This window comes from Rattus norvegicus, chromosome 5, assembly GCF_021556685.1.
Source record: "Rattus norvegicus strain SHRSP/BbbUtx chromosome 5, alternate assembly SHRSP_T2T, whole genome shotgun sequence".
Lineage (NCBI taxonomy): Eukaryota > Metazoa > Chordata > Mammalia > Rodentia > Muridae > Rattus > Rattus norvegicus.
Genome location: NC_141538.1, coordinates 142829616 through 142854069, shown reverse-complemented (window position 1 = coordinate 142854069; position 24454 = coordinate 142829616). Strand labels below are relative to the sequence as shown.

Here is a 24454-nt window from a genome sequence, read left to right as displayed (position 1 = left end):
TTTGGTTCTTTTTTTTTTTTTTCGGAGCTGGGGACCAATGTCAGTGACTTTTGAGACAGGGTCTCCCTGTATATATTGGCTGACCTGGAACTCACAGAGGTCCTCCTGCTTCTGCCTCCCAAGTGCTGGAAATAAAGGTATGGACAAACATTCCTGGTCCTTTGCTAATAACTAATAGAATAGAATTTAAAAGAAGAATATTCATTAAAAGTTAGAGAGTACATAAGTTAACAAAAATATTTGGGACTGGAGAGATGGCTCCGTGGTTAAGGGCACTGGTTGCTCTTCCAGAGGTCCTGAGTTCAATTCCCACATGATGGCTTATAATCACTCCTAACTCCAGTTCCGGGAGATCCAAGGCCCTGCACAGAGACAAAAACAATGTGTACAGAAGGAAGAGAAATAAATTATTATAAAAATATTTAAAATTAATGGATATCATCGGAGGGGGCAGAGAGGTGGCTTCGGTTAAGAGTACTTGCTGCTCTTCCAAAGGACTTATTCTCTTAGTTCCGGCCCTATCCTTCGGGTACATTCAAGACCAAGGTAGTCCTTCCTGGAGCCTCCCACTCAGCCAGGCCATAGAAGGGAACCAGACCTCAAATGAACTCAGACTAAGGTAGGAAGTGAGCCAGGCCCTGGGAATGTGGGGGTTAGTAGCTTCTAGGAGGGCATGCTGGCTGAGGAGGGTCTGGGGAGAGTGGTTTGGAAAGCAACCTCCCATCCACTCTCAGGGCAGCTAGCGTGGCTGCTGTTTGTGCTTTATGCAGAGAACGCTTCCTGCGTGAAGCAGGACTGGGGCTGCTCCATGTTTGCTTGTCTCTCCACTGCTTAGAACAATGCCTTAGAGAGAGACACCTCTATATGCATGCGCCATTAGCACCTGGAATGGGGGAGGGGTCTAGCCACTTCAGGGCTAAGAAGAAGCACTTGATGCAGTTGGGGGCGGCAGAGCAGTTTTTGGAGGAACCAGGGGAAGATGGTCTCACCAGGTTTCAAGTTATTTCTTCTGAGAGAAGCAGGGATTCTTTACAACTCGAGTCACCCATACCCATCTAAAACTCAATCTGTTTGTGGCTAAGCATAGTGTTGTTATCTTAATGTGTGGACTTTTTTTTTTTTTTTTTTTGGATGGAGTACTGGTGGCAGAATTTTATGTCACCCAGGTTGGACACATCCTTTCTGTAGCAGAGGTTGACTCTGAACTTCTCCACCCAAAAACTACCTTGGCAGACTGGAGTGTTAGTTTACACAAGGAGTCTAACTGGCCGTTTGACCCAGAGGTCCCTGGTTAGAACCACATTTCAATAGAATGACTTTCTTTTGCAGTCCTGTGTCTTATTTTATGTACCTAAAAATACTGTTGGAGGCTGGAGGGATGGCTCAGCAGTTGAGAGCACTTGGCTGCTCTTGCAGAGGTCCTGAGTTCAGTTCCTAGTACCTTAGTGTGACTCACAACTGACTATAACTCCAGATCCAGGGGTTTTGACAAACTTTTCAAGCCTCGGCAGGTGCCAGGCATACCCTCAGCACACATACACACATGCAGGTAAAACACTCATACACAGAGAGTAAAAAATACATACATCATGAAGTTGGGGATTTGGCTCAGTGGTAGAGCGCTTGCCTAGCAAGCGCAAGGCCCTGGGTTCGGTCACCAGCACCGAAAAAAAAAAAAAAAAAAAGAAAGAAAGAAAGAAAGGAAGAAAGAAAGAAAAAGAAAAAGAAACGCTTATAAAAAAATACATACATCATTAGAACATGGAAGCCAGGTGTGGTGGCACATAGATATAATCTTAGCACTCAGAAACTTAGGTAGCAGAATGACAAGTTTGGAGCCAGCCTGGGCTGCATAAGCAGGACTCTTTCTTCTATAGATAAATGTGGCCTTGTTGGTAGAGAGCCTGCCTACCGTGAATCAAGCCCTGGGTTTGATTCCCGGCACTGTATAAACTGTGTGGGTGGCACAGACTTGTACTTCCAGCTCTCAGGACATAGAGCCAGGAGCCTTTGTGGGGGCGGGGGTGGGAGCTGGCCTCAAGGGGAGGGAGAAAGCTTGGCTTCTGTGCGGGGGGGGGGGGGGGTAAACTGCAAGTTCATCTGTCAGGGCTTCTGGGGTCCTGGTTGTAGGTAGATGCTTTTGCCTGGGTAGGAGAGGACTTCGCTGGGCTTCTTTGAAAGTGATCTAAGAAGTACCCAGGGTCACAGGATCTTTCTCCTCCTGCCAGTCCTGCGCAACCCAAGCTACTCTGGGAATTTGAAAATGGTCCCTTGCTACTGGCCTCTGCTTGTCCTGTTTGTATAAGAAGTTTTCAGCAAAGCCGCCTCTGTTTTGTCTCAGCCCAGTAGCTGATCTTGGTCCTTTGAAGACAGTGAGCTTCAGCCGGAGGCAGGGTTACACCATTCTGGGTCTGGGTGAATTATAAGCCAGGCCACTCAGTTGCAAGCCACTCTGAGTTTCAGAGTGGGGTCTTGGGCTCTCTTTCTGTTCCTGCAGATCTTTGCAGGAAGTTCTGCAGCTCTCAACCTCGCCTGGGACCATCTTCATAATGGTCTGGTTCAAAAACCAACGTGGGTGGAAGTGTAGACGTGGTCACTGATGCCCAGTCTGGGCAAAAGTTAAGTGATGTAGCCTAGAGTCCCAGTGCCAAACCCCAATCCCTGCTGCAGCAGGAAACTGAGACAGGAAGGGGAGGCAGCCTGGGTCCCCTTTGATAAGCACATCATGCTTGCCACCTAAAGCACTTCTGTGGATGGGGAGCCAGGGATGGTCTATTAGCTTTCTCCTGCTGTCCCCAGAGGGTGCATTTGTCTGTTTTGCATTTTTCCAGGCTGTAGTTAGACAACTCCTGGTCCTGGGGGGCGGGGTGCAGCGAAGAGAAAATGTCAGGGCGACACGCCGCCAAGATAACATTAGCGAAATATCAAGTCCTTTATGATGTCAGGAGGGATTCCTTCCCGCTGCCAAAGCTGCCTAATGACATCATAAAATAGGCCTGCGGCAGCCGCAGTCCCCCCGAGTCATCAATCAGGCCTGTCTGTGGAGGGCTCTGGGATGCAAGGTGGGGGTGCGAGATTTTAAACTCAAAGGAGGCTTGCACACAGCAATACCATGAAGGGCTGAGGGGCTGAAGACACCCACAGGTTCAGAAGGGACCAGATCCTTGTGGCTCATCTGGGCTTAGGGAGGCAGGCATGAATCCTGAATCGCAACCCCCCCCAAGTTATTGAGGACACGTGCACTAAAGCCTCTGAGTGATACTAGCTCCTAGCCAGGAGAACTCAATGGTACTGGACAGGAGGAAGGCTGGCTGACCTGTGGCTCCAGGGACACCAAAATTGATAGGGAAAGACACTGCTGTGTTTCTAGGTTTCCCTGTGTAGTGGAATGAGGTACAAGATCAACCCCCCCCACCTCAGAAACACACTGATGGGTGTCTTTACCTCCATCGAGGTAGGTGTGTGTTTCTGTATGTCATGTGTTTGCTTGTATGAGCTTCTCTACCTCCATTCCTCGGGAGTGTCCAGGACACATATACAAAGGGAGCCTGCCCATGTCTGTGCGCTCATGTTCACCTGTGTTGGGTCTGTCTGTCTGACTGGCTGGGGACCTCCATGTCTGTCAAATTGCAGATGTCAGCGAGAAGATGTTGGAGGGGACCAGGAAGCCTGAAAAGGTGAAGAAGATCCTAGAAGGTAAGCAGGTATATGGGGCTTATGCACCCAGCACATCCCTGCCTCACCCCCGACCGAGGACGGTATTGTATATTAGAATCATCTGGGGAAATTGCTGAACCTTCCTATCCTCCGGTGTCACCTCAGATCAATGAATCTGTTTTTCAGGAGCTAGGGCTCAGACACTACTATTTTTAAAGGCTCTCTAGGGAATTCTAAAGGTCAGCCAGGGAGGAGAACCACGGCTGGACTAAACCTTGCTGTTGCAAGTGTGGTCTGAGGGTTATCTGCATTGGCTTCAGTCAGGTCCTTTTAAGAAACACAGAGGATTATCAGGCCCTGGGCTGGACCCCACACACCACACTCCACACTGGCATCCTTTAGTTTGCATTTGACCATGGCCCCAGGTGACCTGTGCATCGGTTCAAGGTTGAGAACCCTAAACCTAGGCCTCTTAGCTGGAGCATGCAAGAGGACATATTTGTGGACTCCTGGGAGATTCTGCAGCAGCCTGATCAGATCAGTCTAGGCAGGGGCCAAAGGACTTGCTTTTCCTTTTGAAAAAAAAGTTATTATTACTATTATTATTATGATGAAGAAGCAGGAGAAAGAGGAGGAAGAGGAGGAAGAGGAAGAGGATGAAGAAGAAGAGGAGGAGGAGGAAGAGGAAGGGGAAGAAGGAGAGGGAGAAGGAGAAGAGGAGGAGGAAGAGGGGGAAGAGGAGGAGGAGGAAGAGGAAGAAGAGGAAGAGGAAGGGGAAGGAGAGGGAGAAGGAGAAGAGGAGGAGGGGGAAGAGGGGGAAGAGGAGGAGGAGGAAGAGGAAGAAGAGGAAGAGGAAGGGGAAGGAGAGGGAGAAGGAGAAGAGGAGGAGGAGGAAGAGGGGGAAGAGGAGGAGGAGGAAGAGGAAGAAGAGGAAGAGGAAGGGGAAGGAGAGGGAGAAGGAGAAGAGGAGGAGGGGGAAGAGGGGGAAGAGGAGGAGGAGGAAGAGGAAGAAGAGGAAGAGGAAGGGGAAGGAGAGGGAGAAGGAGAAGAGGAGGAGGAGGAAGGGGGAAGAGGAGGAGGAGGAAGAGGAAGAAGAGGAAGAGGAAGGGGAAGGAGAGGGAGAAGGAGAAGAGGAGGAGGAGGAAGAGGGGGAAGAGGAAGGGGAAGGAGAGGGAGAAGGAGAAGAGGAGGAGGAGGAAGAGGGGGAAGAGGAGGAGGAGGAGGAGGAAGAAGAAGAAGAACAGGGAGAGGGAGAAGGAGAAGAAGAGGGGGAGGAAGAGGAGGAGGAAGAAGAAGAGGAAGAGGAAGAGGAAGAAGAGGGAGGAGGAGAAGAGGAGGAGGAGGAAGAAGAAGAAGTAGTAGGAGAAGGGGAAGAGGAGGAGGAGGGGGAGGAGAAGGGGAGGGGGAGGGGAGGGGGAGGTGACGGAGGCGTTGTTGATGATATGTATGTGCATGCATGGTATGTGCATGTGTAGAGGTCAGAGGACAGCTTCTGTGGAGCTGGGTCTCTCCTTTCACCTTACGTGGGTGCAGGCTCACTTGCTTTCCTAATGAGTGAGTTCTCAGGTGCTGCTGTTCCTGCTGTTCGGAGACCATGTGGGGGAAATGATTGGCATCATCTGTGGCACATGGAGAAGAAGGTGGATCTTTCTGTCTCTAGGTCTCTGTTTCTTTGTCTCTCTTCATGGTGTGTGTGTGTGTTAATAGTGTAAGGAAGGCAAGATGCAAGGAGAGACCATATTCTCCTCCAGAGCCTGCCTTGCCAGTGTCTAAGGATCTTGATTTCCCTGCTCTAAGGCCAGGCGGAAGCTGGGACAACTTAAGGGAACAGGGAACAGAAGCACTGGCACTTGGTTCCCCCTCTGGTGTCCATGGACCCACTCCCCCAGTATCTTCTGTAATGAGAAGAACTGGTGACAGACCCTTCTCTAGTTCCTTGAAACCCAAGGCTCTCCCAAGTTCACCAGTGTGCCCCCACCACACCTTCACAGGACTTAGCCATCCCTGCAGGCTCAGGAATCCAGGCAGCTATACTATACCAGCTTGCCTGGCGCACTCTGGGCATGAGAATCTGTATTTCGTCCTCTGCAGTTGGTGGTAGTCTTGTGTTCCCCTCTGTAACAGTGGTTACCAGAATGATTAAAGTTTGATTGAGGTGGAAGGGAGGAGCAGGGGAATACCGGTGGAAGTGACTTATGGGTGTTTTCAAGGAGGAACCTCACTGGGACCCTCCCTCTTCTAAGCCCTCTCCTCCCCTTTCTAGGCTTCTGAGGGTCCTTCCTAGGAGGTCAAACTGTAGAGCTCAATCTGGTAGGGGCGGTATGTTAGAAGTGGGCTTCTCTCCCACAGGGCAGTCAGCCTTCTTTGTCTGTCTGTCCATCTGGTGGGGAGGGAAGAAGGGGGTGGAGGTGGCAGTGGGAACAGCAGACGGCAGGCGGGGCAGGCCGGGGCTCAGCTGTAGCTGCTGTCCTGTCTGGAGGTAGACCATAGCATTACCATCTCCTTTGCCTGCCTCTGTGCTGCCTGTATTGGGGGAGCAGATAGTGATCAACCAGAATACCAGAGGTGTGAGGCAGGCATGACCTCACCCAGGGTGTGCCCGCTCCCCGAGCCCTGCCAGGCCACCCTCCCTGCTCGCTCACTACCTCCTACCTCTCCTCCCCACAACCAGGTTTGACAACAAGCTTTAGCCAAACACAGCAGGGGCATCCCAATGCACTGGCTGGGTCCCAGCTAGACTCAGGCAGGGAACGAGATAGATACCTCTATGGAACCAACTTCTAGCAAACCCGGGGAGGTTCATGGCGGTTCCAGACTCTCTCTTGGACCCCGGGTGCTGGGACACTTAGGAAGTAGAGGTGGGGCCAGGGAGACTGACTGATTTACGACTAAAATCATGAGCCAAATCTATGTGCCAAAAGGAAGGGACACTGATACTCTAAAATGACGGAGGGGACTTGGAGGTCTATATCAGCTTGGGATAGGAGACAAAAATGAAGAAACAGGCCCGGCAGCATGGGCCAGCAGAAGGACGCCTACTGTGTGTCTGGCATTATGCTAGCAAGTACCGATTTGGAAATCACACCCAGAAAAGCCGGAAAAGATTGTAGGAAGAATTCACCAAGCCAAATATATAAAACATCTCCTGGTTAACTATGTTCTCCATCCATCCCGAGATCCCCATTGTGGTAAGGTGGGCTGCGAGAGTCAGGAGATCATGGAACTGGTGCTTCTTTTTGTACGGTGGCCCCTAGAAGCTGTGTGGGTCTTGAAAACTCAAGGACAAGGTCTTAGGTGAGGGTTTAGAGCAGAAAATGAGTTGGGCAGCCACAGCGAGAACCTGTCCTTAGCACCTGGCTAGGGGCTCCTGCTGTTCCCGCCTGAACCATCCTTACTTGGCTGTCCTCATTTGCACCCTCAGGCCCTTCCCCCACAGTCTCACCTCCTCTCCTACCCTGCTTGCACCCACCACCACCATGTGCACCCTCCCACCCACACTCTCAGGCAAGCAGACGGCGGGCCTCGGCCAGGAAGTTTGCACAAAGAACTGAGACGGCGTCTCTGCACAACGTGGATCCACCTGCGAGATGCTGATCCTTGGCTTCAAGTAGAGGCCCAAATCCAGCAGGGGATGGGGCAGACAGGGCCTATGTCTAAAGCCCACTTCCCAGGGTTCCTTGTTACTGCTCTCCTGGCCCTAGGGGTTCAAGTGGCTTGGAGGACTCCTGTTCCTCTGTTTCCAAGGGACCTATGTGCAGTTCACCATGCTATTTCCTTGTCTTTTATTCAGTTTTGTGTTCTCTGGATTCTCCTCCTTTGATCTGCTTAACTCTGGGAGCCAGATGAGAAAACCACAGAGAAACAGGGTCTAAGCAAGGCCAGCAGGCTGAGCGCCTGTTTGCATTCACCCCACCTCTTACTTCATGTTGTGCATGTGTGACAGTCACCCTCCTCCTTGTCAATTGCTATGCCTCTCTCACTGCCTTTCTTCACACTGTCTTTAGATGGTTGCTAAGGCCTGGTCATGTCCTTGGGGTGCTGGGCGGGGTCAGGAGAGCAGCGGGAGTCTCTGAGCCCTCTCTGGGAGCTGGCAATCTCTGTCTCCTGCTCTGGCACTGAGAGAGGCAGAGCAGGGTGGAGACCTTGCATGGGTGAAGAGAGGTTTGTCTTGCATTCTAGGTAAGGGTCTTGGCTTCTTGAGAGCCTGGAGTAAGGTGGAGAGCTGACAGAGGGGAGAAAGAGAAGAGGTGAGAGAAAGAAGAGGGAGGAAGGAAGGAGGGCCTGGAAGCTAGAGACCAGAGTCAGAAGTCTGAGTAGGGATGGTAGGCATGTGGTATTCTGTCAACCTCCTTTGCATTCTTCAGTTTTAGTTACCCATGGTCAGCCAGGGTCACAGAATATTAAATGGAGAATCTAGAGATAACCAGTGTATGAGTTTTAAGTTGCATGCCATTCTAAATAGCGTGATGAGATGGCCCGCTGTCCCGCTCTGTTTCACTGGGTGGTAAGTTATTCCTTGTCCACTGTATACACAGAGTATGTGCCACCTACCCATAGTCACTTAGCATATATAGGACAAGGTAATAGCTGTGGCTTTATGTGTCTATTGGGGAGGGAAGAGTGTCTTAGGGTGTCTTTACCTTGTGGATAAAGGGGTACTCTTGGAGGGGTGACAGACAGAAATTCTGACCTCATCACCAAGCACCTCTGAAAAGCCACTCTTAAGTATGTCTGGGTCTATCTCAGTACACATGGCTACACCACATGATTTGCATAACCTGCTGTCTGGGATCCTGCCAAGAAAGACTGGAGAGGGTCCTCATGTAGTAGGGTTTAGGAAGTGGCAAGCCTCTTTTGAGGCTGGTCTAATTCTGGGATCCTTTCATCTTCCACCCCATGGACCCCAGCATGCTGTGGGCTTGGTACCCCTCAGTTCAAGCCCCTGAGGAGCTTTATAAGAGGTGAGAAATCGGCATTCTGGGAAATTTTGTAAATCTCTGGCAGCCTCTTGGCCCTACCTTGCATGGATGGCCTCGAGGCTTCTCAGGTACTGGGTCCAAGGCTCCCGAGTTTTTCTACCTGTGAGAGATGAGACCCGAGAGACTGCCTGGGTCCAAGTGGAGTGAGGGCTCTTGGGAAGGAGCTCGATGCTTCCTTCTGCTCAGCGTGACTTTCATGAGCACCTGGGAAGGTTCTGATCCAACTCAAGCCATTCTACAGTTATCCCCCGGGCCCTTCCTTTTGCCTGGGTGGCAGGAGACCCCACCCAACCCCCTGGCCAGGGCTAAGACCTTCGCTAACTGCCAGAAGCCATCCCACGAATCAAGAAAGGATTGTGGCAGTATCGGCAAGTTCTTGTCTGTCCCCGCAGCATGCACCCGCCCCAGGACAGAGGGGCCTTGGCAGCCTCCAGCCTGGTTATCTGATTTGGGGGCTGATGGGGTTTCTAATGGGAAAACAATATGTTAATTTCAGAATGTTCCTGATTAGATGAAAATGATACGGCATCAAAGTTACTTCCTTAATTTATTCAGAAAATAACAAGAGAGAATTCTCTGCTATGATCCTTAATTAAACCAGAGCCTCTACCTCCCAGGCAAAGCAGGCTCGCGCTCCAGGTGTGGGGAACAAAGGCCCCTGGCCTGAGTCTCCTAGTGGCTGCCTTGGAAGTCTTCACCTGGTCAGGTTGCCACTTTGCCTGTAGCAGTATTGGCTGAGGTGGGCAATGGACGGGACTCCTCCCATTGCAGGGACCCCTCAAAGGTAGAACCTTCCCAGAGTCTTGTCAGTCTTCCCTGCCCTCATCCCGTCAATGACCCAAATCCCCAGACTTAGCAGGCAGGTGGAACAACTGTAGAGCATGAAAGGTACCTATGGCTCCAGGTCGGGGCTACACTGAGATCAGCCAAAGGTGACGTTGGAGGGGATGAGACAGGAACCATTGTATCAGGGTTACTTCCTTAATTTATCCAGTGAGACATTTGTATCAATGGGAAGAAAGCATGGGGAGGGGGACAGGACTAGGGTAGGGGAACTTCACAGCTGGGGTCACAATGTCACAGATTAGAGAGGAAACAGGCTATGTATCCTAGGTTTCTCTTTCCCTTCCTCTTTCCCTCTCCTGTAGACACAACACATAGCACCCTGTCCTGGAAGCTGGAGGACGGAGTAGCATACTTCTTAGATGAGGCTCCTGAGACACACGCAAGACAGAAAATGAATGTTGGAACCGAGTAAATAGAGAATGGCCAGCTCAAGATTGTGGGAACGAGCCCCACCCTTCTCCTGCTTCCAAATTTCTCATCTCTTTGGCCATTCCCCGCAACCATCCTTGGGTACCTATTCCTGTCTTTTAGAGGAGAGGAGGTCAGAGAGGCCCAGTGGTATCCATGAAATTGCAATCAGGAGGCAATGGATTCAAATTTTGCTTTATCTCACTCCAACTTCTCCCTCCCCTGAGTAAAAAGTCTTAGTGATGAAAGGGTTGACCTGAGTGGGTGTTAGGAACTAAATTCTTGGTGTGACTGAGCCTTGCTGTGGGAAACTTCTACAGGGTTGCAAAGAACGCCTCCTGGTGCTACTGAGGGAAGGCTATAGAATAGCTTCTGCACACCATACACCAGACAAGAGTCATTCCCCAGGCCCGGGCACATCGACTTGCCCACTGTGGTATGCCATGGCTGATGCCTGCCTATCTCATTCTCCTTCCCTATCAGGAAGTTTCTTATCTGCTGGGAAGTCTAGATGGGGACAGGCTCGAGGATGCACAGGGAGAAAGTTGGATGGGGTTCTCAGGAGAATCTCCTGATTTAGAATGCTGATGTAGCAAAAGTTAGAGAGTTAGAGGCCTGGGCCTTGAGGCTGAAGCTGAAGAGAACCCCAAAATGCAAAAAACCCCATAGGTAGGGAGGTTGGTGTTGTACAGGGGTACCTGTGTGTATCTCAGTGTGTATGTGTGTGTGTGTGTGTATGTGTGTGAATGTGTGTGACTGTGTATGTGTGTGTGTGTGTGTGTCTGTATATGCGTGTGTGTATGTCTGTGTGTATGTGTGTGTGTGTATGTGCGTGTGTCTGTATATGTGTGTGTGTATATGTGTGTGTGTGCACCTGAGTGTGTGTATATGTGTGTGCATCTGAGTGGGTGTGTGTATGTGTGTGTATGTGTGTGTGTGTATGTGTGTGTATGTGTGCGTATGTGTGTATGTGTGTGTGTGTGTGTGCATCTGAGTGTGTGTTTGTCTCTGTGTGTGTGTGTGTGTATGGGGCGGGGGAGGAAGAGGAGAGGTCTGTGAAGGTGATTGAGGGTCAGAGCGATAGGAAATGGGGCATGGATTGTTCATGCAGGATGGAGACAGCAATGGCAAGCAGACAGCATTTATATAACACTGGATGCCAAGCCTGCTCCTAATTCCTTTTATTTTGTTTTTATTCTCTGTGTATGCATGTTTGGCCTGCATGCATGTATGTGTAGCACATGTGTGCCTGGTGCCCACAGAGGTCAGAGGAAGGCATTGGATGCCTGGAGTCCTAGACAGTTGTGAAGGACTGGGTAGATGTTGGGTATCAGCCCCAAGTCTGCAAGAGCAGCAAGTGTTCTTAGCTGCTGACCCATTTGTCCAGCCTCATGTTCCAAATTTGCCATTATGTATTAACTATTATAACCCTTGCAACCAACTTCAGACATTATTAAAGCACCTCACATTGTCTGAAAATGAGGCTCAGAGTACCAAAGACAGGGCCAAATACTGGAAGTAGGATTTGGGCCTAGGCTCAATCTTTTTTTTTTTTTTTTTTTTTTTTTTTTTTTTTTTTTTTGAGAAAAGGTCTCTTGTAGCTCAGTCTGGCCCCAAACTCTCTATATAGCTGAGTATGACCTTGAACTGAGGTTTTAAGCATGTACTACCATGTCCTAGTTTACATGGTTCTGGGGGTCCAATCTATGGCTTCATGCATGCTAGATAACATGGTTTGAATAAAAAGGTTCATATATTTCAATGCTTAGTCACCAAGGAGTGGAACTATTTGAAAGGATTAGAAGGATTAGGTGGTATGGCCTTGCTGAAGGAAATGTGTCACTGGGGGTGGGCTTTGAAGTTTCAAAATCCCATGTCAAGCCCAGTCTCTCTCTCTCTCTCTCTCTCTCTCTCTCTCTCTCTCTCTCTCTCTCTCTCTCTCTCTTTCTCTGTTTGCAGATCAGGATGTAGCTCTCAGACACTGTTCCATTGTCATATATGATGCCATGCTCCTGCCAAGATGATAATGGACTAAACTATAAGCAAGCCCCCAGTTAAATGCTTTCATTTGTAAGTGTTGCCTTGGTCATGGTGTCTTTACAGCAGTAGAACAATGGCTAGGGCACTAGACAAGTATGTTACTGACTGAGCCTCCCAATCCCAAATCATAACCACTGAGAACCTCTGCCTCTTGGCTCTGTGTGTGGTGGCTTTGGTCTCTTGGCTCTGGGTTGAGTGTTTCTGGTCTCTTGGCTCTGGGTGGGGTGTTTCTGGTGTTATGGCTGTGGTATTTTGACTCTGGGTGTGATGGCTCTTGTCTCTTGGCTTTGGGTTGAGTGTCTTTGGTCTTATGGTTCTGGGCGGGGTGGCTGTGGTCTCTTGGCTCAAGGTTGGGTGTCTCTGGTCTCATGGTTCTGGTCTCTTGGCTCTGGGTTTGGTGTCTCTGGTCTCTTGGCTCTGGGTTGAGTGTCTCTGTTCTGTTGGCTCTGGGTTTGGTGTCTCTGGTCTCTTGGCTCTGGGTTTGGTGTCTCTGTTCTGTTGGCTCTGGGTTTGGTGTCTCTGGTCTCTTGGCTCTGGGTGGGGTATCTCTGGTCTCTTGGCTCTGAGTAGGGTGGCTATGGTCTTGTACCCATGCTGGGGCCTCCTGAAACCACACATTCCTACCAGCTTCCTGTTGCTTGCTCTTTATTCTCAGTTGGTCTCTTGTGGGGATGTGAAACTTTCCTGAAAGCCCAGGTACCAAGCAGATTGCCCTGCCAGTGCCCAACCAGGAAGTCACTGACCGAGCTTGTGGTTGGGAGGGCTACCTTTCCTAGTGGTTGGTATATGGGGTGACAGGGGTGGTGTGTCTGTAGGATGAAGTCTCTAACTGATAGCACAGGAAAGGAAGCATCTAGGGTAGCATGGTCTCCCTGGAAGGTCCTCTGGCTGCCTATGGATTGGAGTAGGGAGGTCAGCGTGAGGCAGGGGAGCAAACAGAAAGCTGCAGCAGCTCCTGGGCAGAAGGTGACAGACATGGTGGGGTAGGCCTGGTGGTGGAAGTGGGGATGCAGTCCCAGAGGCACAAGCCCTGGTATTCATGGTGGGTAGAGGGGAAGGAATTACAGAGAATGACTTCTGGGTGTTCGGGTAAGTGGGTAGATAGGAGATATGAGTGTTGGCCTGTGACTGTGGTGCCTCAGAACATTGCTATCTAGACAGACAACAGATAGATTGACATGAAGGTGGGATTTGATTTCCCTTGATATTTTCACTGTTTTAGGCTTCCTTCTTTTGTGTGTGTGAGTGTGCAAGTGCACACATGTGCCCATACATGTACATTGAGTGTAGTTAGGTGTCACCTACATTTTCTTTCTTTTCATTTCTCCTTCTCTTCCTCTTCCTCCTCCTTCTCCTTTTTTTTTTTTTTTTTTGAGACAGAGTCTCTCACTTGAATTTTGCCGTAGGCTAGGCTGGCTGGCCACTGAGCTGTCTCCATGCACCCCAGTGCTGGGCAGACCAGCACTGTCTGCTTTTAGGCAGGTTCTGGGGATCACATTCAGGCCCTCCTTCCTGTAAGGCAAACAAACACCCTGTTATCTCCTCAGCCTCTCCCACCTTTTGTAGTTTTGAGATCAGCTTTTACTCTGTAGCCTAGGCTGACTGGAACTCACCATGTAGCTCAGGCTAGCCTCAAACTCATGGCAGTCCTCCTGCCTCAGTGTCTTGCGTGGTAGGGTAACAGGCTTTTATGCCATTGGACTGGCTAGGAATAAGTCAGTCAGAGGAAGCTTTATTCTTTAAGTTCAAATACCACAGAAGTTCCATTCTGCAACGAGAGTTCAAGTCCCCACACTGCCACTTGTTATCTGTGTGTTCTCCAGGAAAACTACTCCCCACGCTGGGCCTTAGTGTCACCTGCTGACAGGGCTCTCTGCAGCACACACGTCCTGTGCAGTGTAAAGTGGACCATCAATGATGATCCCCTCAGAGCCACCTGCCCCCAAGTAGGTGACACAGCCATTCCTTTGGAATTAGAATTGTTAGAAAGGAGGCATTTCTGGGCCGGGAAGGGGTACTGATGACCCTTCTGTATGTCCTGACCATCTCTTTCCAATCCCTAAGTCCCTGCCTCTCCCCTGCGATTCCAAGACAAGACTGCAAAGAACTGTCCCTCCTGACTGGAGACAGGGGCTTCCCCCAGACCGGAACTGCATTTTTCAGTCTTCCCCCTTGGCCACCTCAGTCCTTGCCTTGCCAGGGCAGACCTCAGCATCAAGCTGTCTCTGGGCCTTCACCAAGTTCCAGCCTTTGCCTCCTCACCCTGCAGAGTCCCCAGCAGGGCTTCCGGACCAGTGTGGGCAGTGCCCATGCTCAGGCCTGCCCTGGGCTGGAGTGAGGAGAAAGAGTTCTAAAGCCTTTCTGAGAGGTCAGGGGTCAGACCCCTGGCCTGAGTTCCCTCTTACCCCAACCCCGACTCTGAGAGTTTTCTGACAGCAGCGTGTCTGACTTTGGTGTAGTTTCTGTGGTTTAATAAGCTACAAAACCGACATTATTTTAAGCCAATCTGGATATAGCACAAAAACTCTCACCCCGTCTGTTCTGTGAAACTCAGATACCCTGACGAGAACACAGCTCACAACCAACTAATACAATATTCTACTGGGCGCGCTGTCAGCGAGCCCCACGCGGGCGCCGGCTCCCCGGAGGCCAGCCCAGCCGCCGCACCGCAGGCCCGAGCGGGGAAGCCGGCCCGGGCGCCGCGCAGGAAGAGGACCTGGGTGGGTGCTTCGCCGGGGCGCCGCGGGTCCTCTCCGCGCATGGCCGGGGATCGGCCGCACCAGCCCCTCGCTCCCCGCCCCCTGCCCGGAGATGCGGGAGAAGAGAGAGGAGGGGAGGAGAGGCGCGTTCTGGCCTGCTGACAGCAGCTCTACTCCCACAACCCGCATATGTCTGATTCCGAAGCAGGGAAGTGTGTCCAACACACCCAATGCAAAGACAGGTTGTTGAATATTTTTTATCTCATCACTAAAAAGGATTCCCTGCTGGGTGCAATCAAGATCCATAAACTCGCGGCTCGAGTCGGTGTGAAAGCAGCGCTCCAGCCCAGACTCCCTCGCTGGCGCTAAATGCAGGCTCCGGGCGGGCGGGCGGGCGGAGATGCGCAGACATCCGCTTGCAGTCTGGCCTTGCGACCGGCAGTTCCCGGCACATTAGGCAGTGCGCTTATTTTGGGCTACGCTTCAGTGGATTAACTTTACAGCGTAAAGTTTCGCGGTGCGGGTATGGTCCCTGTGGCGCCCCCACCCCTTCCTGCCCCCTCTCCCGACCCTATTCTGTGTAGAGCCAGGGGAAAGTGTAGCGTCTTGACAGGGTTGTCAGCAGCCCGCGGGTCAGGCAATCAGGGCAGGTGGTTCACTGTTGACCCCTGGTTCCCTTGGCGAGGTAAGCAGTTGCTGACCCAGCCTGCTTCTGGGCTTGCAAGATACCCAGTATCCTTGTCTGCTGGCAGACACCAGCTTCCCCCGGCTTTGAAGATCTTGCATCTAACTCTGGTGAGGTTGAGAGGTGGAGTGGGCAGCTGCTTGGGTAGCAAGCTAATGATTCCTCCCCACCCCTCATTGTCCTAATGGGACATGAAACCAGGACATATCTTGGAGACTGGAATACTGCTGGCCATGTAAAGACAGCGTGTCTTCTTTACCTTCTGGGTTGACCCCTGCCCCCAAGTTGGGAGACTGAGGCAGTAAGGGAGTAGCGGAGGTCTCTGCTGGGCTATAGGAGCACACTGGGGCCATTGAATAGAGCTGTGAAAAGGGTGGATGTCAGAAGTGTCCCCCCAACCCCCAATTTTTTTTCCTGATATTTGAGGAGGGAAGAGCTCAGAGTTCTTGTGAAAAGACAGGCCCTTCTCCCTCCCCCTTCCACACTCTCCATGACCATCCTCTGGCCTTAAAATTCTCATAGACTGGGGTTGGGGATTTAGCTCAGTGGTAGAGCGCTTGCCTAGCAAGCGCAAGGCCCTGGGTTCGGTCCCCAGCTCCGAAAAAAAGAAAAAAAAATTCTCATAGACTCTAAGGGACAACAAAAAGGGTCGTCTCAAAACCAACTCTGCTTTCTCTCATCACCCCATGGGGGAGGGGAAGGTATCGCACACGGTGTATCCGGTGTATCCGTGTATCGGTGCATCGTTCCAAACCGGAGTGAGCTTCAGTGGTAGCAGGCAGAAGGAGGTGCCCCCTGTGCTGTGCGATCTATTACATCGAACTTATTTTTCCAAAAAGGACGTGGTGCAAGTGATTAGACACAGCGGGGGAGACCCAGAGGTGCCCTGGAGGAGGTGATAACAGCCCTCCATCCAGACACCCATTTGCTCATTTCTTAGGGCTGACTGTGGACGCCAGGCACAGGGCTTAGGCAGCTAATGAGTTTGAATGGAAGGGAGGCAGAAAGGGCTGGAGAAGCGAGGAGAGGGGTTTATAGAAGAGGCTGCTTAGGAGAGGCAATGCTGTCTGGGTCCTGTCCCTCTCTGAACCAGTGCTGAGTGAGGGCTGGAAGGGTCATCCCCTCTCCAGCCGGCCTCCTTCTGGGCTTCTCCCTGCTTGCAAGAGACCCCAGGGAGAATTTTGCCTGGAACAGCATCGCACACCAGTGCAAAATAAATAAATAAATGAATGAATGAATGAATGAATGAATGAAAAGAAAGGAAGTGTCGAAGGTTTGGGGGAGCCCTGGACTGAAAAATCCTCTTCTCCTCACTCATGAATCATAAATCATTCTGGTCTCCCCCACCCCCACCCCACAGATCAGCACATTGCAAAGACAGGTTGTTGAATATTTCTCTCTCATCAGTAAGAAGGCCTCCCTGCTGGGTGTAATCAAGAACCATAAACCCTCCTTTGCAGTGCTGCAGAGTTGGTGTGAATCCAGCCCCTCTCAGCTGCCCTCAATTCAGACAGCTCTGGCCGGACTGACAGCGTGCGTGCGTGCACTCGGACACACACACACACACACACACACGCACACACGCACACACGCACGCACGCACGCACGCGCGCGCGCACGCACGCGTGCGCGCACAGGCTGCTCTTCCCGGGTGCAAGAGTCCAGAGCAAGGAATGGGGGGTGGGGCTCCTTGTGTCTCCACCATCACAGCTCTATAATGGCCTGGGTGGAACTCAGGGCGCCTCTCCACAAAGGTCAGGATGGAGGGAAATCAATGCCTTCAGAAGAATCTGGGCGGTGAGATGTGCAGTGGGCAAGCCTTGGCCCCTGTATGTCCTCAGGTCCCCAGGGAGAGGAGACAGGAGTCAGAATGACTTCTGAGACCTTGTGGGTTGCTTGTTAGTGGGCTGCTTGGTCAGGCGGCATGGCTTCGCTCTGGTTCTCGGAATTGTTGGAGGGTATAAGGACCTAGTGTTGCCCCCACCCAGGGCTGAAATGGAGCTGGAGGATGGGGAGAGTCACAGGAGAAGACAGAGCTGGGGAGAGGCACCAGGCAGGCTGACTGCTTAGTCACAAAAGGTATCATCCTGCTCTTGGAAACCCGTTAGCAGAACTCAGTTAGTCTTCAGAGCAAGTTAGCACTGGACAGAGCCTGTCCTATCTTTCCTCGGCTCTCTACGTCCGATGTGACCCTGTCTAATGTCACCACCATTGCCTAGACCCTTAGCTCAGACCACTTTTCTTCTGTGACTCACTAACAAGCCCCAATATTCCACTCAGAACCGATCCTTACGGTTAGCCAGCAAACCCATGAAGGCACGAGTTAGAGCAAATAAACCATGTATTTCCTTACCTCAGGGGCCTTTGAGTTTACCAGCCCTTGCTTGCTCTCTAGCAAGCTCCTACGTGCATTTCAGAGACTTGTGGAGAAGCTTCCTCATCAGGACCAACTGTGCTCCCTGGGCAATTGTGCAGTCAGTCCTACTCTCCTGTATCATGATCTTCATGCCAGTCAGTGAGTGTCCCCCTCCTGATGGACAGGTGAACCCTTAGGGCTTCAGTTGAATGATTCTGCTGAGTACCCAGAACCCAATGCTTACATTGTTGGGATGAACAAAACCTGAATTTTCTTTTCCTTTCTTCATCTTTTTTTTTTTTTTCAGGATGGGGTTTCTCTGTGTATCCCTGGCTACCCTAGGACTCTCTGTAGACCAGGTTGGCCTCAAATTCACAGAGATCCACCTGCCTCTGCCTCCCGAGTGCTGGGATTAAAGGCATGGGTCACTACCACCTGGCCAAATCCTGGATTTTCACCCGTAGGCTTCAGACCCGCTCTCTCCCGTCTCTCCTGTTGCCCTGGGTAGGCGAGTGTACCTTGGTTTCCATGTACCAATCAACTGTAGGCACGTCTTTTGAGCTCTGAGGGGGCAGGGTGGCTCTGCTTCCTCTCTGAAAATACAGATTCTAAGTGGGCGTTGCTGAAGCTTATCGGCACTGGATTTGGAGTTTTTGGTGCGGTGGATGGATCATGGTGTGTACAGGGCCGTGCTGTATAGCTTCCTAAGGGAGCTGGGGATGGGTGCTGAGGGAGTGTTTTAAATGCTGTGCCTTCCTGAGGCCGGAAGGGTCTTTCTGTGTCAGCCTGGAAAGTCAGATCCTGTAGTTTTGATCTCAGGGTTGGCACCCGGTGTAGGGCACCGAGCTGGTGGGGAGCTCAACTCCTAATGCATCAAATTCTGTGGGTCCCCAGGAGACAAAAGGGCAGTGTCTGGCTTATGGCTGCCTCCTTTACCTCTCTGGGGAGGCCAGGAGCAGGAACTCAGCGAAACTGAGGGCTTCCTCTCAGGCAGAGAGCAAGCTGCCCTCCGCCTCTGCAGAAGGGATGTTGCCCAGCTTCAGGGCTCCCATAACTCTTTCAAGACAATCACTTTATTTATATGAGTTTGTTTTAAAAAAAACCCACAGACGATCCACCCGGGGACCCCTCCGACTGCCTCGGCTTGATTCTCTCCTCTCCTGCGAGTCCATAACTCTTAGTCTTTTGATTCTCCCAGTCCACAAACTATAAAAATCTTATTTCTATAAGGTCTTTTATGGTTACCAAGATAGTCAATAGTGTCATTTCCATTCATATCATTCTGCAGGGAAGTTAGAGGAAACGAAGCAGACAGAGGAGAGCTATAAATAAGGTTCAGCTACACAGGGCCCCAAGCGGATCCCACTGCGTTCCTTTAAAACTACTCATGCACAGAATACACGCACTACATACACAAGCACACACAGATATGCCCATGGTGCCCACTCATGCCTAGAGCCAGGTACACACAGGTTCAGCCATGCACACAGACAGTGGCTTTGACCCTTGGGCAAGGCCTGGGTGCTTGTATGTATGCTGCTTACATGGGCGCATGTATGCGTGTGCGCGCCAAGTGTGCACACAGACACACACACACACACACACTCACACACACTATACACACAAGACTTGGTAAGTATTAGAAAGAAAAAAAATTCTTTCTGGCTTTGAAGAGCCGAGAGCACACAGCAGCACTTGCTGTGGTAAGATGGGGGGAGCAAGGCAGATCAGCCTAGAAAACACATTCCAGAGCCATGAAGCATAGGGCTGGGCACTCAGCCACCCATGAGCTCATGTGCTGGGAGCTTCAGAATTCCCACTGACACAGGAGTCTGAGTCCCTCTGCAAGCTCTGAGAATGTTGTGGCCACTCCTCTAGGCCCCTTCTCACAGTTTTGGTGGTGTCTTCTGAGGGCCGGACCCCTCATTCCTGGAGGACAGTTAAAGGAGCTTTTTGATTCCCGATTGTGCCTAGTTGCAACTCCCAGGAAGCTGTCAGTAGCCTTGGGGCTAATGGCTTTGCCCAACAGAGAGAGGGGTTGGGGTGGGGATAAAGTACAGAAGGGGATACCTAGACTGAGTCAGACAAAGATATCAGGGACTGATCCCAGTCTGAGGAGGACTTTGAAGGTTTCCACAGGGGAGCGCAATAGGCCCTGGGAGAAAGGTGTTGGGAGAGGAGAAGGGCTGTATGGCTCAGTGGTTACTCTTATTGTCATTTTATTATTATTATTATTATTATTATTATTATTATTATTATTATTATTGGTAGGTTGTGTTTGAGACAGGGTTTCTCTGTGTAGCCCTGGCTGTCCTGGGACTCACTCTGTAGACAAGACCGGCCTTGAACTCAAAAGAGATCTGCCTGCCTCTGCCTCTCGAGCGCTGGGATTAAAGGTATGTATCACCACCCGGTTCATATTATTCTTTTTTAGTTTTCATTTTATTTTTGTAGCATTGGTGTTGGAACCTAGGCCTTTGCCTATGTTAGGCGCATGCCTTATGACTGAGCTACACAGCCCAGCCCTGGATCTGGCTCATTGGCTTGGTGTTTGAAGGAACGACCAGTCACGAGGCGAGGGAGCCGAGTTCACACTATTACCGGATGTGGAAGCAGACGGACACCCTTCCATCTCTGAACATTTTTACCCTAGGGGATTGTGGGAGGAAGGAGCTCCCAGGCCATTCCTAGCTTGGAAAATTGCAGGTAGACTAGCTATACTCCAGGGTCTCCTTAGTTTCCCTATCTGCAAAATGGGGGCAGTGGCTTCCGGCTATTCGAAAGTATTGCAGGGATGATGTTGGGAGAGGCGCCACAGCTCAGGGGTACCCAAAGGCTTCTTCAGGGAATAGCATGTTTAGAGCTCCTAAGAAATATAACCCACCAGGGTTCCTGAGACCCTGAGGAAGCTACACTTTAAGTTTTCTCCTCACTCCGTATCCCCCTCTCCCCTCGCAACACTGCAACGTTTTAGATGGAGCCTGGGGCTCTGAGCTCAAGGGCCTGGAATTCCTCTATTCCCACCCCCACCCCCCTTCTACAAGGGAACTATTAATTGTAATTTAAGCCTCCCAAGTTAAAAGCGGCGTGTAGATTCAAAGATTCTTTCATGCCAATTACACATCGTTTCTGGCTGCACTTTAGTGCCAGGCTTTTATCTGTTGTTCTGGGGGAATCACTTATCGGCCAGAGCACTGAGCTCCACACAGATTTCTCCCTGATTATGTTTAATGGCAAAAGGAGAGTTAACTCTCCGCCCTCCCGAGCACCACCAGCAGTAGTTTCCCCACTTGGCCAGACACAGCAGGGACGAGCAGGGTACTTGGGAGTGGCAGGCACCTTCATGTTCTAGAGTCATTTGTACAAGCCTTTAAGGGGACCCGCGTGGCTCAGCACAGGCAAGGAGGGTTTGTTGATGTTCTAAATGCCAACATCAGCTAATTGCTTACTCTATACATTCCATAACAATGGGAGGCTACTGGGTACCAGGCTCTGGGCTGGCATCGCCTCCTTATTCACATTGCAAGGTACTGGATCTTTATGGCTACGTGGGCAGACAGATAGACACCCACACACGCGCGTGCGCGCGCGCATGCACGCACACACACACACACACACACACACACACACACTGTAGGGACACAGTATTTGAGCTCTCATCTCCGTCACAAATGTCCACTCGGACACTTCACTTTTCACACAAAACCTTCCCTGTGCATGTGTTTGCCTGCCCCTTGCATGGTTACGAGGCCACAGGAACTTGGTGTGAGTCTTGGGACATCACAGGATGGGATTATAGAGTCAGGTGCCCACTTTCACTGTGCCCCTGACCCCCATCTGTCATTCTGGATTGAAATGATAGCTTACTTTGTCCCACAGCTGGGTAGCCATCCTGTGTTATGGGCGTTACTCTGACAGTTTCAACTACAACAGGGTTCACATCAGGTCTCCTCTAAACCTTCTCCAATGGGCATTCCTTTGTCTAAGATCTCGGCAAGACCTTTTATCTCAGGAGGAGAATGTCATGGTCATTCTTCGCCCCTGCGTTCTCCTTGCTTCCTGCACCCAATCATTGGCCAAACGCTAGCTGCACTTTAAAAGCAGACCTGGTTCCCCTTTGCCACCCATCACCAGTCACCACCATTCTGGTGCTCCTTGGCTGGCTCTCCGCAGTGACTTCCAAGCAGGTTGCTCTGCTTCTGCCCTTTGTCTCTGTAGAAGTCTGGGGAGGGCTCGTTTCAGACGAGGTCTGAGGGCCTTATGGTGGCCAGGAAGTTCTCTACGCTCCGTCTGTGTCATCCCATCTCACCAAGGTCCTCTCCTAGTCTCCCCTTCCCTGCCAGGGATGTTTCCCACCCAGTTTCCACTTGGGTAGCTCCCTAACATCCATCTTCAAGTCTTTGCTCAAATATCACTTCTTAATGAGGTTGTCTTAAGTATCTTCTTTGATGTCACAGCCTGATGCCTTTGAGGGCCCTGCCCTTCTGATCCTTCTTCCTCTGCTGATTTTTTTTCTTCTTTTCTTGCCCTCCTCTTCCTCCCCCAGAAGATATCCTTCTCATAGCAGGTTGAATGCACAGAGAACGAGACTGTGGTAGGGAAGTTTGCTCGGAGGGTGTTTACCGGGAAACTGTGGGGAGTGAAGGAGGCAGCTTAGGTTAGAGCAAGGGCTGCCCTGTGATGTAGTCACAGCAAAGGCTGGAGCTGATGCCTGGGAACTTGGGGTCCAGGAGAGTTTCAAAGTGGCTAGGCATTAAGACAGGGCATGGGACATTTTGATTCTCTACTGACCAGACATTGGATGTAGTTTGCTCCTAGGGAAGGGATCAGCTGTAGGTGAAGCAGATCTCTTTTCAGATCAGTTTTGCCGAGAGACTCTGCTGAATGGCCTTCCATCAGCACCTCCATAACAAGGGAGAGAAGTCTCAGTTCCAAAATGGGGGACGGGGGAGACCAGAGAATGCATTATACATTTAAAATATGCAAATGAACATTGATGTATTATATTCGTTGTTTGTTCTTCTCTCCCATCGTACAGGGAGTTACATGAGAGGAAGGCTGCCCATGGCTACAGCTGCATGAGGTTTCTCAAGTGCCTGGGTTAGTAGGCTCTCCATAAACATTTCCTGAATGAATGGATGAGCTAGTTCATAGTCTCTCTGTTTTGCTCTGTCTCTGTCTGTCTGTCTGTCTGGTTTTTCAAGACAGGGTTTCTCTGCCTTGCCTATTCTGGAACTTGCTTTGTAGACCAGGCTGATCTTAAACTCAGATATTCTCCTGCCTCTGCCTCCCGAATGCTGGGGCTTAAGGCACGTGCCACCGCGTCCAACTGCTGGTTCAATCCTCAATATTAATTGCCTCTATCACTACCTTAACTGGAATCTTAGTCCCAGTTCAGACGTCAGCCAGTTGCAAAAACTGTAGACAAATGGTCTAGCTTCTTGGAGCCTTTGCTTCCCCCTCTGGGAAATGGGTAAACAGAGGCACCTGTTTTACAGGGGGTAGAGAGGAGGAATGGACAAACTTGTGAACACAGTTAGCTGGTGCTCAATGAAGGTTAGCTGTGGTTGGTGACATCACCCTTGCTCCCAGGACTCTGAACAGACATGAACTTGGAGCTGAGACTCCAGCTGGTGCACCTGAAGTCAACAGCTGATGGGAAGACGTGATGCTCAGACGTCTAATCCAAGCAGTTTCTGGCTAATGAGGACAGAGATCTGCTTACCAGCAGCGGTGTGTGTGATAGTTTGCATATGCTTGGCCCAAGGAGTGGCACTGTTAGAAGGTGTGACTTCCTTCAGATGAAGACGTAGAACTCGCAGCTCCTCCTGCACCATGCCTGCCTGGATGCTGTCATGCTCCCACCTTGATGATAATGGACTGAACCTCTGAACCTGTAAACCAGCCCCAGTTAAATGTCCTCTATGAAACTTTTATTGATTATGGTGTCTGTTCACAGCAATAAAACCCTAAGACAAGCGGATAACTGGAGTTCTTGCTTTGGGAAACCTTTGTGTGCACCTGTGTGTGTACATGTGTCTGTACACATTGTCACACATGGGAAAATGGAAACGCAGGCAGCGTTCAGGCTCTTTGTTTTGGGACAGGGCCTTACTTGGTAGTCCTGGGCCGCTCTAGAACTCACAACATAGACCATGCTGGCTTCGAACTCACAGGGAACTTCTTGCTTTGAGGGCCAGCATTAGAAGTGTGTGCCTCTACTCTGTCTAGCAAAGCCGTACTTCCAAAAGACAACTTATCGTAGGCACTGTTTGCTTCATTAGCCATTCATTCTGGAGAACAGAATGGCCAAGAGGCTTATCTTCCCTCCTGCTTTTCCTCCTCCTCTAGCTCTTGCATGAAACTCCTCCCACTACATCACTGAATGGACACCCCATAGGCTCTTGTGACCTCCTTGTGGCCAAACCCAGTGGACTTGTACTTGACCTCAGGAGCAATACCAACTACCATTCCCTAATGCAGCTTGAGGAGGTTGCTATGGTTTTGCTCCCAGCGATAGCTTAGGTGACCCATGGCATCCAGCGGCCTCTCCCAGAATTGCCTTTTGATAAACGGAACTGCCTCTCCTAAAGTTCATGTTCCTCCCTGGAGGCGGTCCCAATTCACCAGCTGTTTACTATTGCCTAATTTCGGCATATCTCTGAAGTGCCATACCTGTTCTAGAACTTTCCAAGGGATTGCCGTCCATGATGCATACGCACAGGGTTCAAGGATGCACACGGCCAAGTCCGGCTCTCTTTCTTTTTTACTAATGTCCCTGCTC

At 50.8% G+C, this 24454-nt stretch overlaps 1 long non-coding RNA gene across 3 annotated transcripts in view; it reads left to right on the top strand.

Moving 5' to 3' along the window:
* The window catches only part of LOC102548116 (uncharacterized), a 136823-nt gene that overhangs the window by 70352 nt on the left and 42017 nt on the right, over positions 1–24454 (top strand). The window contains exon 2 of one of the 3 annotated variants that reach the window (XR_015620483.1): positions 3634–3696. The exons of the other annotated variants lie outside the window; for them this stretch is intronic. This is a non-coding gene — a long non-coding RNA (uncharacterized LOC102548116). The remainder of the gene's footprint in view (positions 1–3633; positions 3697–24454) is intronic. 3 annotated transcript variants of the gene reach the window in all.